This window comes from Stylophora pistillata, chromosome 13, assembly GCF_964205215.1.
Source record: "Stylophora pistillata chromosome 13, jaStyPist1.2, whole genome shotgun sequence".
Lineage (NCBI taxonomy): Eukaryota > Metazoa > Cnidaria > Anthozoa > Scleractinia > Pocilloporidae > Stylophora > Stylophora pistillata.
In genome coordinates, this window is record NC_142531.1 from 22,970,390 (window position 1) to 22,976,437 (window position 6,048).

General features: G+C 40.5%; 1 protein-coding gene across 1 annotated transcript in view; it reads right to left on the minus strand.

Moving 5' to 3' along the window:
- Positions 1 to 493, minus strand: part of LOC111347314 (uncharacterized) — a 102,178-nt gene extending 101,685 nt beyond the window's left edge. Inside the window, exon 1 of the mRNA XM_088742326.1 lies at positions 317 to 493. The gene's annotated coding sequence lies outside the window, so the exon portion shown is untranslated. The remainder of the gene's footprint in view (positions 1 to 316) is intronic.
- Positions 494 to 6,048: the final 5,555 nt, after the last annotated feature.

Genomic DNA, 6,048 nt, shown 5'->3' on the forward strand with positions numbered 1-6,048 from the left:
GTCGGTTTTATCAACTAAACAACAGAGTCTGTGACCCTTTGAAGAATCTAAAGCCTGCAAAATGTCCGTCCATTGGGCGGAGCCTCCCCACCTAAGTCATCAAAAGAAATGCCTCCCCCTCCCCACCCCTTCAAGAGCAAGCGGGTGAATTCTGTAGCTGACACATGAAATGTTTACGGTTAGTTTTGTTTTCGCCTGGGATGTGCACAAATACTTCTCTTCAACAGTCAGGTCGTCGATATTTAGGCGCATCTCCTAATAAAACTTATAATATTAATATGTGGGCTATAAAAGGGAATGTGACGAATTTACTGACTTCTACAATTTGGAGTCCAGAATCGTTCGGAAGACAAAAACTTTTTGAGTCGTGGCAACGCGTCAACAACTTGAATTGAAATAAACAGCATAAAATACCGCCCAAAGAGAAGCGGGATGGGATGAAGCAAAAGCTGCCTGCTTGTTTTCGGGAACAAACGATATTTCCATCTCTTGACTAACGTCCGAGGCATTCGAATATATTCAGATAGAGGTCAAAATACGTTTCTCGTGACTTATTACTTGATAGATAAAGTGATCAAGCATATCAAATTTTATTGTTGCTCTCGTCAAGAACCCTTTTCATGTTGCGCAATTTTGGACTAAAGCCATAATCATAATGGTCAGATTTGGCTCAAAACTTGACCTTTCTAAAGAGTTATCCTTTGTCTCGTGGACGCATAGAAACACAGACTTTTTGCGTCCGAAAAAGGATAAACATGATAAATGAATGGTAAATCGTTGTTCTTACGATTTTCGGTTACTACTGATAAGAATCAAACTGTGAATTACAGATCGTGACGTTTTGGACTGCTATGCGCTGCTAAACGTAGACTTAGTCAGCCCATGAGGACGAATGATTACGCGTCGATACTTATGTTGCATGATGGAATGAGGGTTAGCTGTTATGGGTGCAAGCATTTTGGCACGCCGCATTTAAACATTATTTTGTTTTCCATCAAGATGGATTTAATAACCTAAGCTTCTTTTTTTTCTGCTACACAACCCTTAATTCTCTTAGAGACATACACAGTGGCGAGTCCACACCTCGAGCTAAGGGGTGAGGGGGGGAGGGTGCTTTTTGTTTGTGTGTCTTCGCCTGCCGGCTTTTCTTCCCTCTGCCTTCATTATTTTACCCCAAAATAAAGGGGGTCCCGGGCCCCCCGTTCTCTCCCCTAGATCCGCCACTGATACATGAGAGAGAAGACCGATAACTGATGGATACAACCATTTGAGTCATTTCTGTCCGTTACCTCAAGGAGTCGCAAACGCTCTAATAAAATCTTACGTCAGTCAAGCCATGGTATTGACAGATCGAGTAAACAAATGATTGCATCCTGTTTCCGCCTGTCGGAGTAGAATTTCAAGCTGAGCTTTAGGGCTCAAAAGCTCGGCTGATTGAGAATACATCAACTACTGCACAATCGCGAATATTTTACAGCTAATAAATTGAATTGAGTTATTGTTCGAGCTACTTCCGCCTCTTTAAAGCGTACCGTTGATTTGTTCCTTTCTCAAATGCTTTGACAGTATTATCTAACAAACGTGCAAATTTGTTCGGGGTCCTACTAAAACGCAGAGAAGTCTCACCTTTTCTTGTCTCAATCGAAGTGAACTTCCCCTCTTGTTTTCAACGGGTTCCCCAGTGAAAGGCTGAAACGACAGTGTATTAGCGTTAGAAAGGAATTTGGTAAAGATGCAGTGTTAGCCATGGCTAAATTTGAGCCACTTTTATATTAACAGCGAGGGGAGGTGTGATTAACAAAGCTGACGTTCTGTAGAGGTAAATTCCACTCCGAGATCTTGTCTCGCGGTACTACGAAATTTCTAATTTCGGACGGCATTGACTCAACAAAAAAGTGGTCCAAATAAAAAAAAAAAAAAACTCACCAGCTCTCGCCTTTGTTAAAGTGAAATACTAGTAACGAGTATTCTCTTCTTAACAACAACAAACATATGAAACATATGTGTGAACTGCGGTTATGAGACGTATATGAGCACGATCCTTCGCAGTGATTTCCACTATTGCTCAAATAGTGCTTTACTGGGAAGGATCGTGCTCATATACATATTCTCTTCTTGTGTATAAGAACTTCCACAGGGTCTGGCTGGGATGACAATGTTAAATGTTTGAGGAAAAAAAAGTGGTAAGGATGCAATGCCGCTGGAGACTAGCTGCTCTCAGTGGTTTAAAAACGGGGGGGGTACTCGTTGAGGTTCTAGATGGAAAGACTCCCGTCATTTTATCAACTATAGAAAAGGTTTCTTTTTCGTACACTTTCCACACAAAATAACACCCTTTAAACCTACCATTAGATATCTAACCGACAGAATTTGTAACCCTTTTGAGAATCTAAAGCCTGCAAAAGGTCCGTCCGCTGGGCGGAGCTTCCCCACCTAAATCATTATAACAAATACCTTCCCCCCCCCCCCCAACACACACAAACCCCTTCTGGATCAAGCGGTTGAATTCTTTAGCTATTTCAAACGTTTTGTTTTCGCTGGGGATGTTCAGAAATGCTTCTTTTCAACGATCAAGTAGTCGATATTTAGGCGCACTCCGAATAAAACTTACAATGTGTTGGCTACATACGCCGCATATCACTGTTCTGTTTGGAGCAAGTAATAGGCAACAAAAGGCGACCACGAAACAGGCTTGTAGGGATGAACTTGTAGTTTACTTGTCTTTTTCCTCCCACAATATATATTTCGCTCTACTTCTATGTATTGAGCACTGTTCTACGAAAATCAAGTCACACTTTATATACTTATATATATATATATACAAACACCCGACAGAAGCCAATGGCGCTCTTTGGCCGAGGCCTTATGTGTTTCACAACACGAAGAGGATTAAGTAAGTAAGTATATATTTACTTAGATTAGATTAGTACTGTTACAGAAGAAGAGCCTCTTAATTGTTGGAATCTGTAATAAATCAATAAACATAAACATAAACATGTATTGTAGAGAATAGAATACGGACGAATGGCTACTTTTACATCGATTATGTCCAAGAGAGAGGGACGCGGATTGCTGCCTGATACAAGTTAACCAAAACACATCCTGCAGCGTTTTAAGGCAGGTCTAGAGGCGCTTGACGGGTAAGAGATAAAGAATATCTGAGATAAGGGTCTATTTAAGAGAGCATTTCGATTTATTGGCGTGGAACAAAAGCCAAAGTTTACTCGCTGAGAACAAAGAAATATGTCAGAAGGAGCCAATGAGAACTCGAAGTAGAAACAAGCAAACTGTCTAAAGCGCGGGAAAATGGAATGGACTCAGACGCGTTTTGTTTTAGTTTTGAATCTGATTGGATGTGAGAATGGCGCGAGTTTTCTTAACCAATCACAGATCGAAGTATAGCAAAACCATGGTAATCTAGGATTACGTTCAACGCTCGACTGGAAATCGCTGCGATAAACCAAAGGAATAGCTAATAAGCTGAGGGTCGCCAACATGTCTCTACTGTGACGTAACGCTGTGTACAATTTATTTTGCCTTAAGCACATCCTTTGAAAAATTTTGTTCTCAGGAAAGTTAGATGAAATTTTCTGCTTAGATTGGGACAGGTCAGGATTGTGAAAACATCTTCATATGACACTTGACAAACAGGAGCATAAGATACATTCAATTCAGTGGTGGGTTCAATAGACCGTTTCAGCCGTCTCTTTAACAACATTTTGCTATGGCTCAATCTCGGCAACAACACATAGTATGCTAAAATATGTGACTCAAACTTCAACCAAGTTGAATATAATAACAGTGGCTATAACCGCTGCTGAGATCTAGAAATATGACTTATCAACAGAAAAAGAGAGATTAACTGCGTGAGATGTGGCTGACCTAAGGCAAACAATATTCGTAATAATTTCCTTGGGCTTTTTCGTTGTAAAATGCTCGTCGTCACCATTGAGTTTGCTCAAGATTAATAAAAATATTTCCTCTCGGCGGCTTAAAACTTAGTTACTGCACAAGTAACGTAGACTAAAAACTTGAAAGAGCATATACACTTCCCTGACCAATAAGAATCAGTCCAGCCTGACGAAAACAGCAGCTCATGCTAACGTTTGTGGTTGTCCACATCCAGAACAGACTTTGACCGACACAGTGAAACATATTTACTTACCTTCATATCTTGAAAGGTCGTAAAGTCTTTTGGAATCCAAATTTCTGTTTGATCAGGGACAAGTGGACTGCAGATATCTGCTAAGAGCCGCGTCAGTGGTGGGTGTGGCGAGAGAATAACTCCGCTAATGTTTGTCTTTCGAGTCTTTTATCCGAGATATTATTAGATCTCATTACTAATGCCGAAAACACTCGAAACTATTGCGGTCAAAACATCTATCTCGTGAATGAACATTTTGTCTTCTTCATAAAAGACTCATTGAGGCATGTCCAACTTGATAGGTGTCCTTTGCAGATTATTTAAAAGCATTGTTGGAGAGTTTTGTTTTGGAGTCATGTCATGATTGAATGAACAACACGTTGGCTGTCGCTGAGTTTTCGCTTGAAAGCGGACATGAAGCGCTCTTAAAAAACGCAAGAAAGCCTATTGTCAAACCAGGGACTGGTCATTGGGAAGGATGGCTGCCTGCATCCGTGTGTTCAAATCTCAAGGATGGGAAGGGTAGGTTTTAGACACTTCCGACAAATTTAATTTGATCTTCGGTCAAAAAGAGCTTCCTCGAAGAGGCTATTTTCAGTTTTGTTTTTTCGCAACTTGTATTGCATGTCGTGGATTAATGGGCATGATGTGCAAATATGTAACACATGTTAAAGAGCATGACCACTTTGGAAGGAAAGTTGGAATTCGTCTTGTCACAAGTAGGAACAACTGAACAAACTAGAGAGACATCAGGAGCGTAAGTGACGGGCCATCATTTTTTCGGCAGGGAGGGGGGGGGGGAAAGGTAAGAGGATTTTTTGTCAAGATAAAAATTATCCGATTTCCCAATAAGTCTCTCTTATATTCCGATGATTCTTCCCCCCGCCTCGTTCGCAGTTGGTTGGCAGTCAATTTTTAAAAGTCCCCCCCCCCCCCATTACAATCCTTTGGCGACGAAAACAAAATGTGGTCCCCCCAAGATTCTCCCCCCTTCTGCAATGAATAATAACTGGTCTTTAAGGCGAATAAAGAAAAGGAAACCCAAGCAGAACAAGTTGACTCATTGAAGAACAATCTTTTGCTTATCATTGTGTATTTAACGCAGCTTTTCAGCAACATTCCTTCCCTTACAGCAATCAACCCAGTTCTTCTGACCTCTTTCATAAATAATCGAAAGTGGGTCTTTTGGCCCTGTTCTGTTAGAAACAGTGTAAGCCCTAGTAACCGGATATCCCGGAGAGAAATGAAAATTAGTCTACGACTGAACCATGCTAGCTAACGAGAAGACCCTTTAGACGGCGCACGCTACAAGAGCAAAACTATCAATTAACTTTAGGGAATGCGAGGCAGAAGATTGTCAGCTTTGTGGGACCCTTTTTTGTGTACCCAGAAGAATATCAGATGTGCATCACGGGTTACGGGGTTACCTACAAACACCCCTTACAACTTTTAAAAAATCTTTGGAACACGTGATGAGTTTTAAAATCGAACTCTTGTTCATTTTTTAATTCATATCTCTCGTTAAACATTTATTTACTTATCTACTGGTTTACTGATGAAAAATAATTATTATTTATGTTAAGTTTACCGGTGTAGTAATAGTTTGAAACCGTTGATGGAATACTGTTTCAAGGAAAATATATAACTCGGAACTAAGGAAATCCTGTGATACGAGAAGCTCATATGAAGTTTCGCCATAAATGAGCATTTTATCGGACTGAACCGTAGATGTCGCTTGGCGAGAAGGAACCAGATCTCAGAGAAAACAACAAGCACTCCTCAGTGCACTATTACTTTAGTTTTACGCGCATTTTTATTAAAATTCGCCCAAAAGACATTATTTAGCGACAAAATTACGCGCAGAGTTTGTCGCACCGACCTTTTAGTCATTACTTATGTGTTTG